Raw genomic sequence first — 18,768 nt, 5'->3', positions numbered from 1 at the left:
AGATTTGATAAGACTAGAGGGAATGGGGTCTGAAGCAACAGGTGGATGGAGTAGCACCTGAGAGGAGGGAGGAAATCTCATCTGAAGATACTGCTGGGAAGGTTGGGAGAGTAGCGGATAGGGTTGAGAGCAGGGGGGTTGGATAAAGGGGAGGAGTGACTTTGGGTAGGTCAGACCTGATGGAGTTAGTTTTACTAATGAAGTAGGAGGCCAGATTGTTGGGGGTGAGGGATGGAGGAGGGGGGGGAACAGGGTGCCTGAGAAGGGAGTTAAATGTACGGAAGAGCTGACAGTGATGATGGGCATGGGTGTCAATAAGGGAGGAGAAATAGTTTTGCTTGGCAGAGGAGAGGGCAGAGTTAGGGCAGAAAAGTATAAACTTGAAGTGAACAAGGTTGTCTTAGTGTTTAGACTTTCGCCAGCAGCGTTCAGTAGCTCGAGCATAAGTGCGAAGGAGGCAGACAGTGGGAGTGATCTAAGGCTGTGGGTTAGTGGTATAAGAGCAGCAAAGGGAAAGGGGAGCGAGCAAGTCGAGGTGAGTAGATAGGGTGGAGTTGAGAGCAGTAATCTGGTCATCAAGATTGGGTAGAGAGGAAAGGGAAGTGAGGTGGGGTGTGATGCGCTGAGAAAGACGGATGGGTTCGAGAGAGCCGAGGTTTCTGTGAGGTAATATAGATTTACACGGGAGAGGAGAGTGAGTAGGCAGGTGAGAACGTTATGATCGGAGAGAGGGATTTCAGAGTTTGTGAGGGTGGAAATAGTGCAGCGGTAGGAGATGATGAGGTCAAGGGTGTGAACAAGTTGGTGAGTGGGCAAGGTGGGGTGGAGAAGGAGATTGGCAGCGTCAAGGAGAGATAGAAGACGGGCGGCAGAGGAGTCATCAGGGACATCCATGTGGATGTTGAAGTCTCCGAGGATCAGACTGTAAGTGCCATAACAACACCAACAACTACAGCTAGTGCAACAACAATGACAATAATGATAATAATAAATAATATTGATATTTCATGTACAGTGTCTCCCCTAATAACAGGAAGAATGCCTATGAGGGTTCCAGAGCAGATGAAGTCACACGAGTCAGCTCACCTTAGCTCCACATACGCTTTGGAGATGAAGAGAATGAAAGCAGGAAGAGAAGACATGAGAGAAAGCACAGGCTCACTTTTCCGTGATCAGGTTTCTGATGACAACCCTCAGAAGGTGAACCCGGAAGGCCGCTCTTTGTTCTCCTTGACGCCGGTGTGCTGGTGCTGCACCAGAGGAGCGGGGGGTCGGTACCAGGGAGTACTTCCCAACCCCACCACATCCAGGCCTTCTCCCTCCGAACCCCTACTCCCTCCCTGTTGCTCCTCGTCAAGCAGACCCTCTCTTGGGGGCCCGCCCCAGGCTAGCTTAAAGTCAGCTTCCCTCCCTTTGTCTCCACGACACTTCCGAGACCAGATCCGAACAAGAACCCAGAGTGACAAGGCCCACCTCAGTTGACCTTCCCATGCTCCGGACCCTCGGAGACTGGGAAAGACTCTTAGAGATCACAGAGATGAGGTCCCTTCCCTCCTCCAGCACCGGAGCAAGGAGTAGCAATAACACCTAGCACTGCACTAAGCACTGGGAAAATTACCCAAGGGAGAATTAAACCCAGTCCCTGGAAACTTTCCTATCTAATCATAATTGAGCAGAAGGATGACGACGGAAACATTAAGGCAATGACAGATAATACCAGAGCGACAGGGGACGGTGGCCAGAGGAGAAGTTTCAAGGCTACTCGTGGCCCGGATTCCAACAGCCACAGCAACAGAACCGGTTCTCCGTGAGTGGAGGCGGGTGACTCTGAAGGCTTGCATGGCAGGTTTTTATCCGCTCTGTTTGTGATCAGCTCCCGGAAACGGGGCCAGGAGTTACAGCCGGGCCGCGGGGAGCAGAGCCTAGGAACTCTAATAGGTCTACACCGTTATCCTTGGTGGCGGCCAGTGGAGACTGGGGCCCGTGAAGAACGGGGCCGGGGGGACCTCGGAGGGCGGGATCGGGGGCTCAGCACTCAGGAGATGAAGCAGGGACTGCAGGGACCCAGTCTGGAGACCTTGGCTGAGTTCTTCTCTAGGAAGGGGCAACGACTCCATCTTTAGCCTTGGGAAGGGGAGAGGCTCATCCATCAGCCCAGTGCTGCCCCACCTTTTGGCTGGGCCCCGCAGTCTGATACCATCAACACTGGTCCTCCCCAGGGACTGCCCTCGGGGATTCACAGCCATCAGTTCTTTACCAAGTCCTTCTAGGAGGATCCATCAATAGCATGTACGGTGTCCAGACCTCTGTGCTAAATGCTATGAAAATAAAAATAGAAAATAGAGGTAGAAGAAATGGTCTTTCTCCTCAAGGAGTTTACAATCTAACAGGGAGAGAGACACAAAATTAATTATGGATAAAATACGAAAATATATTTATGGGAAAGTAAGGGCTTAAATAGACGATCATAACCTGTAGTAGTATTAGTCATGAGGGCCTCCTGGGAGCAGTGAGCTGTACTATTTCTTATACAACCAACCGGTCAGTGGTATTTACCTGGTGGTTATTGAAAGGTGCTAAATTCGTGAAAGAGTACAAGAGTAAATATACATGTTCCCTGTCCTCAAGGATATTTCAATCTAACGATGAATGAAGGTATAAGAAGAAGAAGCAATGTCGGATAGTGGAAAGAGCATAGGCCTGGAAGTTACAGGAACCAGGTTCTGATCCCTGCTCTGCTACTTGTCTGCTGTGTACTCTTGGGCAAGTCACTTAACGTATCTCTGCCTCACTTTCCTTAGCTATTGAATGGGGATTTGATTCCTAGTCTATCTCCAATTTAGACTGTGATCTTAGTGTGGAACAGGGACTGCGTCTGGCTTGATGGTCTTGCAATCAATCAATCGTATTTATTGAGCGCTTACTGTGTGCAGAGCACAGTACTAAGCACTTGGGAAGTACAAGTTGGCAACATTTAGAGACGGTCCCTACCCAACTGTGGGCTCGCAGTCTAGAAGGGGTACCTATTCCAGTACCTAGCACAGCGTCTGGCACCCAGTGAGTGATTAGCAAATGCAACAACAATAATGATAATAGCTACTGCAATAACAAGTTACCACTAGAGTGGTCAGTTTAAACAACTGAATGTACATTTGAATAAAGACGAATATGCAAGTGCTGAAGATGGGTTTAAATAAAATCATATATGCTAGAGATGGCTCATCTTAAAATTCTGGGAGAGTAACTGAGATAGACTAAATTGATATGATCAGAGGTGTTATGGATAATTGGGATTGAGTAAGGGCTGAGGTGGTAGTTAAGAAGATGAGACCTTGATGAAAGAAAAATAAGTGAGGAAGGACACCTGAAGGAAGAGGGATTTCAGAAAGATTTTAAAGTGAATAGTGTTCTGGCAGGTATGAAATGAAAGGTTGTTCAAGGTAGGAGCAAGGGCATGGAGCCGGGGTCAGTGATGGGAGAGTTGAGAATGAGGCATGGCTATTAGGTTAGTTTGGAAGGCACGAACAGTGAAAACTGGGGTGTGGTGGGAGAAGAGAATGCATAAGCAGAAGAGTGAGAATGCTGAGCGATAGCCTTGAAACTCAAGGTCAGGAGTTTCTGCTTGATATAGAAAGGAATGGACAACAGTCGGAAGGATTTGAGTAGTGGAGAGACCTGGAACTCCCTCCTTTCCCATGTCAGACAAACCACAGCTCTCCCCACGTTGACCACCCTCTTAAAATCTCATCTCCAACAAGCTTTCTCCAATTAATTGCTCACTCCCCAGAGCCATATCATTCCTTCAGCCAATTCCAGCACATATGGACTTATTTATTCCCTCCTGACTACCCATGTATATATGTTGGATTACATAAATATTTCGATTCACATCCTCCCTGTCTCACAAGCCCATAACTTTGGTGTTATCCTCGACACACCTCCTTCATTCAGTTCACGGTGCAATGTACTGTTTTAACCACTTGGAAACTTCAGTGGATGTGCTAGATCTGATTAATTCCTTCCCTGATTTCTCATTCCACCAAGGGTCACTTTATTATTCCCAAGTCACCTAAGCATCTGTTTAAACATACTCATATCTTCATTCTCTACTACCCCTTCCTACATGTTATCAGTTGTAGTGTCTGTCTTTCCTGCTCAGCTACAAACTTCTTGAGGGCAGGAATTCTGTCTACCAATTCTGCTGTCTTCTCCCAAGAGCTCAATACAGTGTTCAGCATCCAGTTGGTGCTCAATCAAACTATTGGTTGATTGACTGATGGAGACATGTTTGTTGCCAGCAAGGAGCTCCCACCTGACCGAGGAAGAGAGAATGGAAAGCTAATAGTGTAGATGCAGGCAAGTCAGACTGGTGGAATTGTTGGAATGATGGGGGCTGTAGAGACAAGCTGAGTAAGGTTGCTCAGGTAGAACTCTAGGAAATGGGTATTTTGTCCCCATTTTACGGTTTACAAATGAGGGTGGAGTTTGGAGCCTTGCTATTCTAGTTTTTCTAGCCAGTGTTTGATCAAATTATTAAAACAGCAGGATTGAGGTGATTCCACTAAAGCTTAAAAAGTTTGATGTTTTATTGCAGAACCTTCGATGTGGCCTATCCTCTTGGATCTGCACACTTTAAGCATGTACTAATCACACACCCTCAGCATCACAGCACTAAGGTACATATCAGTAACATTTCTTTATATTAATGTTATTATATTAGAGAAACAGCGTGTCTTAGTGGAAAGAGCATGGGCTTCGACGTCAGAGGAAGTGGGTTCTAATCCAGACTTTGCCACTGGTCACTATGCGACCTTTGGCAAGCAGCTTAACTTCTCTGTGCCTCAGTTACATCATCTGTAGAATGGATATTAAGACTGTGTGCCTCACGGGGGACAACCGTATTACCTTGTATCTACCCAGCGATTAGAACACAGCGCTTAGAACAGTGCTTGGAACATAGTAAGCGCTTATCAAATACAATTATTACTATTAATATCTGTCTCCCCCTCTGGACTGTAAATTCCTTGTAGACTGGGAACGTGTCTACCATCTCGTTATACTGTACTCTCCCAAGCGCTTAGCTCAGTAAGCACACAGTAAGTGCTCAATAAATGCCATCGGTTGATTGACTGGAATACTGTGGCCCCAGTGTCGCCTGACTTCTCCTTCTGACCCTGCCTCATCACACTTCCCAGAGGAAACCCAACCCGATGCACCAGGTCCCTGAAAGTCTACTGTTTTGCAGAATGTAGATAAAGTGGTTCACCCTAGGGGCCACAGAGATATTGAACACCCCTACCCACATGGTCAGGTCCACCCTTTCCTGGGTGGAAAGTTTTATGAACATAAAGATTCAGCTGATGTATGCGATGGAGACCACAACAATTACGGGAGGAGAAGATGGAAAAGGCCTTTCTTCTCTTCTGGGCAGAGGAAGGATGGAGCAGGCTAACAGTAGGCGAGACCGTTAAGATCCCTGTGAGGCCTTCCCAGACTGAGCCCTCTCCTTCCTCTCCCCCTCCTCCCCCTCTCCATCCCCCTGCCTTGCCTCCTTCCCTTCCCCACAGCACCTGTATATATGTATATATACACATGTATATATGTTTGTACGTATTTATTACTCTATTTATTTTACTTGTACATATTTATTCTATTTATTTTATTCTGTTAATATGTTTTATTTTGTTCTCTGTCTCCCCCTTCTAGACTGTGAGCCCACTGTTGGGTAGGGACCGTCTCTATGTGTTGCCAACTTGTGCTTCTCAAGCCCTTAGTACAGTGCTCTGCACACAGTAAGTGCTCAATAAATACGATTGAATGAATGAATGAATGAGATAAGAGATGGAATTCTCTACCTTCTGCAGGAGGAAGAGTGGGGGTTTTATTCTTTTTGTTTCACAGTGGGCACATGGGGACCAATTGTGAAATTAATGAAAGTATCTCCAGGGATGAGCCGGGAGACACTACAGAATTGTAGATGCTGGCTCAGTGGAAAGAGCCCGGGCTTTGGAGTCAGAGGTCATGGGTTCAAATCCCGGCTCCACCAATTGTCAGCTGTGTGACTTAGGGCTAGTCACTTCACTTCTCTCTATATATGTTTGTACATATTTATCTTTTTGACTGTGAACCCACTGTTGGGTAGGGACTGTCTCTATATGTTGCCAATTTGTACTTTCCAAGCGCTTAGTACAGTGCTCTGCACACAGTAAGCGCTCAATAAATGCGATTGATGATGATGGTGGCTCTGGCTATGAATGTTTAATACTCGGACTGGAAACATTTCCGGAGGGGTGAGACACAGCCACAGCCATTCCAAACAATTAATCACTAGTCCAGGTAACTAAGAGGAGAGTAAGCAAGGTGGAACAATGGGGCTGTCCCTTTCCCCTTCTGCCAGGTCCAAAGGTGGTGAAGTATTGGACTGAGTATCTCTGGGCTCAGTGCTCCCTGCACCTCTCCCCAAAACTCAGCTCCCTTGTAGAACCTCCAATCTTGCATCGAGACGCTCCCGCCCAGACCAAATGGGATGTCAGGTCTGGCAATTATTTACTTAACTGGCAAATCAGGCATTCAATGGTATTTATTGAGCACCGACTGCTCATGATATTTATTGAGAGCCTAGAGAGTGCAGAACAATCCATCAATCAGATGGCATTTATTGGGCACGCACTGAGTGCAAAGCAATCCTTCAATCAATTTGTTTGCATTAATTGAGGGCATACAAAGTGCTAAGAAATTCACCAATCAATCAAGTGGAATCTAGTGACTGCCTACTGACTGAGTTCTAGGCACTGTACGAAGTGCTTGGGAGAGCACAGCTAATGAAAGACACAGAGTTCCTGCTATCCAGGAATTTTCAATCAAATAAGGGAGACAGAGAGAAATGATGTCCAAAGGAGCGGGAGTCAAAGTAAGAATAAGGATCAGGAAAGAAGCAGAACAAATAGGACAGATGGGAATGCTGTTTTTATATGGTTTTTGCCAAGTGCTTACTATGTGCCAGACACTGTAGTAAGTGCTGGGGTACATACAAATTATTAAGTTGGACACAGTCCCTGTCCCACATGGGGCTCACAGTCCTAATCTTCATTTTACAGATGAGGTAACTGAGATACAGAGATGTGAAGTGACTTGCCCAAGGTCACACAGCATACAAGCAGCAGAGCCGGGATTAGAACCCAGGTCCTTCTGACTCTCAGGCCCCTGCCCTATCGACTAGGATACACTGGTTCTCTGATGGCCGCTCAAATGCCTGCCCAAATAAGAATATATCACTGTAATTAAATCTAATGTTTACACATGCATATGTCCTGAGATGAGAGGGAGTTGGAGTGAGATGGGGAGAGCAAGAGGGTAGAAGTGTAGAAGCAATAGGATAGTAGCGAGAGATGGTAAGCCTTTGGGTTCCCCTCTGCCAACGACCAGTGACATCAAGTGACATCAAAGACCTAGGTGCAAGAACTCACTTAGGACACTAAAGGAGACTTGGAAAACAAACACACACACACACACACACACACACACACACACACACACACACACACACACACACACACACACACATTGAACCTGTGATACTCCATCAGCTTCGGCACCGACCTTCAGAGCAAACCTCTGAGCTTCACTATCATGTGGAGGGAAAAGGCAAGATTCCCCTCTAAATGGATGAGGACAGAAGGTCTGGGGTTGCAGGGGGAACCTGGCCAGGGTAAGGATTTACAGGAGGGCAGGTGTGGGGGCGCACAGAGGGCTGGAGAATGCCCAGGTCCTGTTTGTCGGGCAGCTGATGAGGCTAATGTACAGGCACCGAGTCTCTGTGGTCGGCCTTTTGTGACTCCCGCAGATTTTCCTGTGGTATATTATCGCAGATGAGCCCTCACGTCCTGGAGGAAAACCCCACTGGGTGCACCAGGGCCCTGATGGCCTGCTTGACCTGATCATTCCTCAGGATGTAGATGAAGGTGTTCAGCATGAGGGCAACGGACGTGTTGAGCACCGCCACCCCCTTGATCAGTTCCACCCTGTCCTTGGCGGACAGTTTGATGTACATGAAGATGCAACTGCCAAATATGATGGAGACCACAACCATGTGGAAGGAGCAAGTGGAAAAGGCCTTTCTCCTCTGCTGAGCAGAGGGCAGTCTCAGGATGGCACGGATCATGGCTGTTTAGGATGCGGTCACCAGAGCCAGGGTGACCAGGATCGTCCCCAAGACAAGGAGGAAAGCCATTAGCTCCAGGAACCGGGTATCCGAGCAGGAGAGCCGTGGCATGGGAGAAGAATCACAGATGAAGCGGTTGATGATATTGGAGGAGCAGAAATCATGATGGAGGAGAACAACAACTGTTGGAAAGACAACCAGGAGCCCATCCAGACAATAGCAGAGGATCAGCAGATCTCAGAAGCCCCGGCTCATGGCTGTCGTGTAGTTTAGGGGCGTCATTCACAGAAAAATGATGAAGAACAGCTGAGTGAAGCAGTTGGAAAAGAAGATGGTTCTGTCTCCGGTGACGTTGGTGACCAAGAATCGTGGGATGCTGGCAGATGTGAAGGGTATCTCCAGAAAGGAGAAACCGCTCAGGACGAAGTACATGAGGGTGCGATGGCGGGAGTCCCGCTAGGTGAGAGTGACGATGGTCAGATTCCCGGTGACGCTTAATGCGTAGGTGAGGAAGAGGACGGAGAAGAGAGGAGCCCGCAGGTGGGGGTCATCGGTGAGCCCCACGAGGATGAACTCTGTCACCCCCGTGCCATTTCCCGTGGTTGCTTGTTCTTGTTGACTGGTCCTGCTGATGCAGCAGAAGGGAGAGAGGAAGTGAGGGCTGGCACAGAAGCAGCCTGTGACCCAGATGGAGAGGCCAGGAGCACTGAACCTCTGCTCTCTCCCTTCCTTCATTCAGTCGTTGATTCATTCAATCGTATTTTTTGAGGGATTATTGTGTGCAGAGCACTGTACTAAGCGCCTGGAGAGTACAATATATCAATAACAGACATACTCCCTGCCCTTAATGAGGGTACTGTCATTCGCCAACACTAGCTGCAGTGTATAAGTGCTGTGCCTGTCCCGTTCTAGACTATGAGCTCGTTGTTGGGTAGGGATTGTCTCTATTTGTGGCAGAATGGTACTTTCTAAGCGTTTAGTAAAGTGATCTGCACACAGTAAGCGCTCAATAAATACGATTGAATGTGTGAAGTGTCGAGAGAAGAGTAGGCGGCAGTGTCTTTGAACTATCTAACCCATCAGCCTCTTTTCTTATCTTATTGTCCTTAATTTCAATCTCTCCCTTACCAACACTTTTCTTTGAATGATTCCCTCTCCCCTACAATCTTCCCCCCTAGACTGTTAACTCCGTGAGTACAGGAACTTTTTATGGTATTTCGTAAACACTTACCCTGAGTCAGGCACTGAGATGAGCGCTGGGGAGATACAAGGTAATTAGGTTAGACACAGTTCATGTCCCAGTGGAGCTCATAGTCTTAATTCCCATTCTACAGATGATGTTGCTGAGTACATGACTTGCCCAAGGTCACACAACAAAGAAGTGGCCGGGCCGTGATTGGACCCAGGTCCTTCTGACTCCCAGGTCCGGACTCTTCTAACTCTGCTTTACTCTCCCAAGAGCTCGGAATTGTGTTCTACACCAATCAAGTAAGTGCTTAGTTAATTCTATTGTTTGATTGATTGACTATTTAAGAGTGAGTTCTAAGTTAGTGCTATTGATTAATTAATTTACTGTTTGGCTGATGAGTGCACCGACAGAACATTCAGATCTATAATCTGCAGAACGGCAGGTGGGGGAAAGGGAAAATCTTTCTCGTGTCAAGCAAAGACCACACAATTTTCCCACTCTCTCCGATGCCTTTCTCGGGACTTTGACTCGGCATGCAGAGACAGAAGAGAATTTTGTGTTTCAGTCTAGTTCCACATCTTGAACCCACGGAAGCAGCGTCTACCTCACCCAACTAAAATCTCAGCGTGATGGTGGTGGAGAGGTGCGGGGAATCCCAGGGGATCTCCCCGCCAATTTTCCCCAGAATTTATCCAGGACCCTGCCGGCCTTTGCTTTTGGGGCCATATCCACACTGTCGGGATCATCTGGGTGGATCATGGTTTGTCCGGATGAAGGGGTCCTACTCACTGAGCAGGGAGGCGAGAGACTTTGAAGGCTGAGAGTCAGGCTGGCTTCATCCTCTCTGTTCGCGATGGGCTCTGAGGAAACGGAGGCCACAGCTGAGCTGCGGGAGGCCGCGGGGAGCACTAATGAATCTATGCCGTTAACCACGATGGCAGATGACAGGGACTGGGGTCCTTAGGAAACAGAAGAGAGAGCAGAAACATGTGCTCAGAGCACAGAGGCGAGGCGGGGGCTGCTGGGACACAGCCTGGAGATCCCTGACTATGTTATCCCCCTGGGAATGGCAGAGACACTGGGCTTACCGTAGGGTAGGGGGTGGGGAGGGCCGCGCTTCCGAGAGCCCAAGTTAGCCCCAGCAACGTTTCCAGGAAACGTTTGTATGCATGCTTTCCCTCCTTTCCCTCTCCTTCCATTTTCTCCAACGTTAAGAAGTGGTTGCAAGCTCCAGAGCGACTGATTTGGGTCAGACTTTTGGGATACAGCTAGCACTCCGTTTCTGCGATGCTATCTAGAGTGTCACAAGAACATCCTCATATGGCTATCTAGAATATCACTGGAGTATTTCTAACCCTCTGATTCCACACAATCCAGTACTGGATCTAAAAGCGCAGGACCTGGGAATTGTCCAAGGTGCTAAGATATATGGCTTGAGAGTCAGGAGACAGAGATATCCACCTCTATCGAACAATCGTTTTCATTGAGCACTTACTGCAAGCAGAACACTGTACTAAGTGCTTGGGAGAGTACAACACAACAATATAACAGACACATTCCTTGCCCACAACGAGCTTGCAGTCTAGAGGGGTAGATGGACATTAATATAATAAATTCTAGATATATACATACGTGTTGTACTGTCGCGCTTGGCGGAGTGTGGTGAATAAAAAAAGCAAGTCAGGGTAACTCAGAAGGGAGAGGGAAAAGAGGAAATGAGGGTTTAGTCAGGGAAATCCCCTTGGAGAAGATGTGCCTTCAGTAAGGCTTTGAAGGTGGAAAGAATAATTTTCTGTCGTTTATGAAAACAGAGGGCGTTCCAGACCAGATGCAGAACGTGGACAAGAGGTCAGCGGCTAGATAGGCGAGATCGAAGTACAGTGAGTACGTTGTCATTAGAGGAACAAAGTGTGTGGGCTGGGTTGTAGTAAAAGAGTAATGACATGAGACATACATTCATACATATATACACAGACGTATATTCTTTTCTTTCCCTTCCTCACTCCCTACTGATTTTTCCATTGTCTCTGGGTGGCTGGAGAAAGCGAGATTCATCGCTGCCCAGGATCGTTCATTACGTAGGAGCAGTTATGGTCACTCCCAACAGCCCTCAAATTTGAAGACAGGAAGGAGATATTACATATAGATATAGTAATGAAATTTTTTTTTAAGTTGAGTTCACTTTTCCTATGAAGAGCAGTGATATCATCACTCTTGTCGCAGAGCAGTTACTCTTTCCTGTTACAGAAGAGAAGAAGGCAGAACAGTTCTGCCAACATCATCTGAGATTATCACTTGGCACTAATCATGATTAATCTCTTCCCTCCATTTAGACTGTGAGCTTAATGTGGGACAGGGACCTGATAAACTTGTATCTGCCCCAGTGTTTTTTCATTTATTAATGACTCCCTCCCCGTCCAGACTGTAAGTTCGTAGTGGGCAGGGAATGTGTTTATTGTTGTATTGTACTCTCCCAAGCGCTTAGTACAGTGTTATGTGCACAGTAAGTGCTCAATAAATATGATTAACTGACTGACTGACTACTTCATACATAGTAAATGCTTACCAAATGCCGCAAGAAAGGAGATAGATTACATTCCATGGGCCCTAGGGGTTACTTAACCCAATTTTTCCTTAATTTGGATTCCTTCATGGTGGAGGTGGGGATTGGAAAATTATCTGGAGGAGTAGGAGTTATCTTGTCTTCCATAGGAGGAAAAGAGAGTAGATTATCTACGTTTTTGTCCCAGCTCTGTCAGTGGTCTTTGGATCACTTCGGGCAAGTCATTCAAATACGTGTTACAGTCACACTCACAAAACTTACAATTACACGACTAAAAAAGAAATGCACAAGATAGTGAAAGTGGCTAATGGGACAGCCCATCCAGGAAAGGGAGCTATCAATCAAGGAAGGCTTCCTGGAGGAAGTAGCATTTGGCTTTGAAGCAAGGTTCCGATGTGTACTGGCTGAGGGAAGAGGGCAGGCTGTTTCCTGGAGCTGGAAGAGAGTAGGATATGGAATATTGCAGGATCTCCAGCGAGGTATATTTAGAAGGTTTGCTTGGGAGGAGGTACGGCTACAGTCTGGGTAGGAAGCCTGGGAGAAGAGATTATATCGGTATCCGGGAGATTGCAGGATGACAGTTCAAAAGCCAACAGAGAGGAGTTCTCATTTGATGTGAGTAGAAATGGGTTGGTAAGAAACATATGACACATTCTCAGCCCACGAGAAGCTTCCACTCTAATGGGCGAGATAGAAATAATATATATTTATGAATGGAGTGAGAAGAACAAGTTACTGAGTGTTCAGCGAGATTCCCCGCTCAACCACTTGCCTGCTGTGTGACCCTTGGCAAGTCACTTCACTTCTCTGTGCCTCGGTTCCCTCATCTGTAAAATGGGTATTAAGACTGTGAGCCCCACGTGGGACAGGGACTGTGTCCAACCCGACTATCTTGTATCTACCCCAGCGCTTAGAAATATACCTGGCACAGAGTAAGCGCTTAACAAATACTAAAATAATAATTCATTAATAATAATTTATTCACTCAGTCTACTACTTCTGCTATTCCTTCTACTGCTACTAGTGCTACTATATCTACTATGGCTACCTCTATTAGTGTTAGTACTTCTACTACCACTATTGCTGCTTTGCTATTATTACTTTTATTGCTGCTACAATTATCAATAAATCACTCAGTCAATGGCATTTATTGAACACTTCCTGTGTGCAAAGCACTGTACAATGCGCTTGGGAGAGTAAAATACAGTAGAGTAGGTAGTCATGATCCTTGCCTACAAGGAGCCTACAGTCTAAAGAGGGAGACAGACGCTAAGATAGATTACAGATGGTTATGTATCGAAGTGCTTATGGTGTTCTGATCCAAGTCCGTAGGTGACACAGAAGAGAGGGCTTAGTCAGGGGAGGGTTTTTGGAGGAGATATGATTTAGTAGGGCTTTGAAGGCACAACTCCTCCAAGAGGCCTTCCCTGGCTAAGCCCTCCTTTCCTCTTCTCCCAGTCCTTTCCCTGGCTTGCTCCCTTTATCTACCCCCATCCCAGACTCACAGTATTCATGTACAGATGAGTAATTTATTTATTTATATTGAAATCTGCCTCCCCCTCTAGACTGTAACTCTTTGTGGGCAGGGAATGTGTTTGTTTATTTTTTCTATTGTATTCTCCCAAGACTTAATACAGTGCTCTGCACACAGTAAGCTCTCATTAAATACGATTGAATAAATGAATGAATGAATGAAGTGGGGGTTCTCGTGGCCTGTCACACATGAAGGGGGAGGGAATTCCAAGCCAGAGGGAGGTTGTGGGCAAGAGGTCTGTGGTGAGAAAGAAGGGATTGAGGTGCAATGCATAGGCTGGTGTTAAGCTAGGTGTGTGGGTTTGGTTGCAGTAAGAGTTGGGTGAAGTAAGGTAGAAGGGTTAGAGATGATTAAGTGCCTTAAAGCCTATAGTTAGGTTTTTCTATTTGATTCATAGATAGATGGCCAACAGTTGGAAGTTTTTGAGGAGAGGGGAGATATGGACCGAGTCCCTTTTCAAGAAAAATGATCCGGGCAGCAGAGTGAAGTATGGACTGAAGATGGGAGAGACAGAGAATCACTATTACTTCTACTACTACTATTTATTTATTTATTATTCGTCCGTTCATTCAATCGTATTTATTGAGCACTTCCTGTGCACAAAGCACTGCACTAAGAGCTTGGCAAAGTACAATACAATAAAGAGTGACAATCCCTGCCCTCAGTGAGCTCACAGTCTTAGGTTGGGGAAGATAAACATCAATACAAATAGCAGACATGAATACAAAAAATGAAATTACAGATATATACTTAAGTGATATGGGGCTGGGAGAGGGGGGAAGAGCCAGGAGAAGAAGTCATGGCGACATATAAGGGAATGGAAGATGAGGAATCGTGGGACCTATTCTGGGAAGGCCTCTTGGAGAAGATGTGCCTGCAGTAAAATTTTGAAAAGGCTGGGGGAGAGTAATTGCCTGTCGGATTTGAGGAGGGAGGGCGTTCCAAGCCAGAGGCAGGATGTGGGCTAGGGCTCAGCAGTAAGACAGGCGAGATCAAGACACAGTGAGTAGGTTAGCAATGGAGGAGCGAAGTGTGTGGGCTGGATTGTAGAAGGAGAGAAGCGAGATGAGGTAAGAAGTGGCATGGTGATGGAGTGCTTTAAAGCAAATGAAGAAGAATTTTTTTTTGTTTGATATGGAGGTGGATGAGCAACCATTGGAGTTTTTGAGGATAGGGGTGATGTGTCCAGAACGCTTTGGTAGAGAAATGATCCGGGCAACAGAGTGAAGTATGGACTAGAGTCGGGAGAGATAGGAAGCTGGAGGTCAGCATGGAGGGACTGATGCAGTAAATCCAGGCGGGATAGAATGAGTGATTGTATTAACGTGGCAGCAGTATGGATGGAGAGGAAAGGGCGGATTTTAGCGATGTTGTGAAGGTGAGGCTTCAGGATTTCGTGACGGATTGAATATGTGGGTTGAATGAGAGAGAGGAGTCACGGATAACGCCAAGATAACAGGTTTGTGAGATAGGAAGGATGGTGGGGCTGTCTGCAGTGATGGGAAAGTACTTCTCCTCCTCCTCCTCCTCCTCCTCCTCCTACTACTACTACTACTACTATTCTGAACCCAATGAGGGACAGAGACTCCGGCCAACCCGATTTGCTTGTATCCACCCAAGAGCTTAGTACAATACCTGACATATAGTAAGCACTTAAGAAACCACAATTATTCTATAACTCATACGATCACAGCTAGCTCTAAAATTGTTGCAGAAAGGGATGGGGCAGGTCTAGTGGACAAAGTGGTGAGAGACGCAGGCTTGGGAGTGGAAACAGAAAAAGAGGATAAGGAAGGAAGACGTGAGGGGGAGCTGTAAGTCCATCTTCACTAAGGAAAGCTTTGGCCATTCAATTTCGTTTTCCGTTACAGAATCACAAGCAAGGATCCAAAGCCTCTTTTTTTTCTTAAAGAAAATCACCTTTCTTGGCTACGTTCTTGATGGCCTGCTTCACCTGCTGGTTTTGTAGGGTGTAGATAAAGGGGTTCAGCATAAAGGGGGCCACGGAGGTGCTTAGCACCGCCACCCTCTTGTTGAATTCTTAATCTTCCTTGGGGGATGGCTTGATGTACATGCATACGCAGCTGCCATAGGAGAGGGACATGAGAATCATGTGGGAGGAGCAGGTGGAAAAGGCTTTTTTCTTGGGTGGAGGGCAGTCTCAGGATGATGCGGATGACGGAGACTAGTGCTAGAGTGACCAGGAGTGCCCCAACTGCTAATATAAAATTCATCTTCTCTAATAATTGTGTGTCAGTGCACGAGATTTCCAGCATGGGCGCAGTGTCTCAGGTGAAATGGCTGATGACATTTGAGTCACAGAAGTCCAGCTGGAGACCCAGGATGAGGCCTGAAAAGATGATCAGGAAGCCAAACAGCCAGGAGCAGAGGACCAGCAGGGTGCAGACTCTCCGGCTCATGGTGGTCAAGTAGTGTAGCGGCCGGCAAATGGCAACATAGCGGTCGTAGGACATGGCGGCCAGGAAGAAGAACTCTGTTGCCCCCAGGAAGATGAAGAAGAACAACTAAATGACACACGCATTACAGGAAATGGTCCTGTCCCCAGTCGGAATATCCACCAGCAGTTTGGATATTGGAAATTTCGACATAAACGAAATTTCTAGGAAGGGGAAATTCTGGAGGAAGGAGTATATTGCGGTGCGGAGGCGGGAGTCCAGTAGGGTGAGAGTGAGGATGGTCAGGTTCCCAGTGATGCTCAACAGGTAACTGAGTAGCAGGAATAAAAAGATGAAAATCTTCCAGTCTGGATTGTCTGTCAGCCCTAGGAGGATGACCTCGGTCATTGAGGTCTGATTTCTCATCTCTGACTCTGGATTTCCTCCGGGGTGACAACTTAGTATGAGAGAGGAAGCAAAAGTAAAGTTGATCAGGGAATTTTTCTGTTTATTGTTATATCATACTCTTCCAAGCGCTTAGTACGGCGCTATGCAAAACGTAAATGCTCAATAAATACGATTAAATGAGGAGAGAGGCTGAAAAGGGAAAAACCAGTTGTAATGCTTCTCCTTCTCTCATTGGACCTAATCATTATCATCACCCTGGCTGTCTTTATTAAACCAATCCTCAACAGCGTTTATTGGGCACCTCTTCTGTACACAACACTCTCATAGGCTCTTAAGGAAATAAAATCAATCAGTCAGTGGCATTTATTGAATGCTTACTGAATACAGAGCACAACAATAGACTACAGACCCCGTCTGCGGGGTGTTTACCATCTAATTGGAGAGATCAGCAATAAAAACTAGCTATCGAGGAATTCACCCGGATTTTTTAACCCAGGTTCAGGAAACACATCAGTCGCATCAACCATCACCAGGCAGAGCTGGGGCTAGAATCTCAGGTATCCAAGAGCTGAAAACCATCAAATGGACACCTAGTAGGGCTCCAGGCCGGGATCTGCCTAGTGAAAAGGAGAACGTTGCCACGGGCAACAGATCACCTGAGGCACGGGTCAGTCCCAAACCCTTAGAGATCGATCCAGCCAGTAAAAATACCAATCCAACCGATTCCTTTCCCACTGTCGCTATCTCCTTCCCTGCCTAAATCAGAAAGGTCAGATCTGGGACAGGAAAAACCAACAGAGATCAGATTTCGGAAAGACCGAGGTACTTAAGAAGGAGCAGGTACTTACTTTTCTGACACTCTCGATAGTTTTGGTCAGAGGTTTCACACTGAATATACGGTTTGTCCGTTTGAAATCCGAAACGACCAGAATTCTCCCTATTCTCAGGAAGAATTGCATACCATTTAGGTAGCCCAAATCTCTCCCCATTTTTGTGGTGCCCTGTCAGGCAGGACAGAATTTCCCTTATTCTCGTCCTTCTGCTGCTGCTACTTCCATTGGTTTGTGGATGGGAGAGGAATAGGGGTCCTCGGCGACACCCTTCCTGCCAGCCTACCGGTGGGAATGGAGAAACGTATGTTCTATAGGGAAGGAAAGACAGAATAGCTGAGACTGGGGAAAGCAAGCTGTTTCCTATGTCACAGAAAGGAGATTTGACATTAATCCTCTCTACCTTAGCCCTTATTTTACAGGGACAAAATTCAGCCCCTTTTATGAGTTCTTCTCAATGTAGATGGGGAGGACTCTTTAGGTAACAAAGGAGACATTCCCTAGAGATGCTAGGCTCTCAATCCCCCAGAGCAAAGAATTTTAATTTGGGTGGGAAAGAGGCAGTGCAAGGATAAGCCTCGAAGGAGGAGTGATGGGGATCTTGAAGGGTTCTTTCCTGGAGATGGGGCAGGGTTCACTCATCACCCAGTGGTCCCTAGTATTTGTTAAGCATTTACTAGGTACCAGGTACTGTACTAAGCACTGGGGTGGATAGACCTAAATTGGGTTGGACACAGTCCCTGTTCACATGGGGATCACCGTAATTATTATTATTATTATTATTATTATTATTATTATTATTATTATTATTATTATTATTGTTATTATTATTATTATCGGTAGTGAGTACCCAAATGCTTAGGTCGGACTGAAGTGCTGAAATGGCAGTCGTGGGAGATATAAACTGGGGATATCAGTGATCAATAAGGAAAGACTTTCTGATTGATTGATTGATTGATTGATTGATTTCAACAGGGTTTGGATGATGGGGAGAATAGTGGTGTGCCAGATGTAGAAAGGGAGAGTTCCAGTTAGAAGGAAGGGTATTGGCAGCGGGAGAGATGAGACAAGGGTGAAAGCTGTAAAAACCACAATCTTTTAACTACAAGGAACAGGGATATACAAAGGGTTAAACACAGGGGTCTGAACTGCGGTTTCTCAGTAGATCTGTGCTGTATTCTTGCAGGAGAGCATTATCCAGACAAAGGATTCCCCCAGGGCCTGAAGCTCCCCAGTCCGAGTTTAAAAAAGAAAATACAAATTAGGATTGGCGGAAGCTCTTGTTCTCTGGGTAGCTGTGGGGCTCACTCAAGTCTTCAAACTCCGAGGAACCTTGTCCCCACCCCACCCCCACAGAGACTTAAGTTCCAAGTGTACTAATCATTCCCCTAGTGCCTCATTAGTCACTTCTCAAAGTTTATGTCTTAGGACCGTACTCGATTTGTCTACCTCTGACATAACAATAGAATGATGAACTGTTCCCGAGTGGGTTTGATCACTCCAGAGGGATTGCTTTCCAGAAGCGGTAAGGCCTAGATCAAAGAGTGGGAGTTTCCGAGTTAGAGATGTGTCCTGGCTGACCTTGGACAAGTCACATAACTTCTTTGTGCCTTCGTCCTTCGTCTGCACAATGGGTATTCAATACCTGTTCTTCCCCCTATTTAGACTGTGACCCCCATATCTTGAT

At 46.4% G+C, this 18,768-nt stretch overlaps 1 pseudogene; it reads right to left on the bottom strand.

Annotated features, from left to right (window-relative positions):
• Positions 1 to 8,617: 8,617 nt before the first annotated feature.
• LOC119922925 lies at positions 8,618 to 16,269 on the bottom strand (annotated as a pseudogene).
• Positions 16,270 to 18,768: the final 2,499 nt, after the last annotated feature.

The sequence above is a fragment of the Tachyglossus aculeatus genome, unplaced genomic scaffold, assembly GCF_015852505.1.
Source record: "Tachyglossus aculeatus isolate mTacAcu1 unplaced genomic scaffold, mTacAcu1.pri scaffold_130_arrow_ctg1, whole genome shotgun sequence".
Taxonomy (NCBI): Eukaryota; Metazoa; Chordata; class Mammalia; order Monotremata; family Tachyglossidae; genus Tachyglossus; species Tachyglossus aculeatus.
Note: the sequence above shows the minus strand (reverse complement) of the source record. Positions and strands in the feature narration are given on the sequence as shown.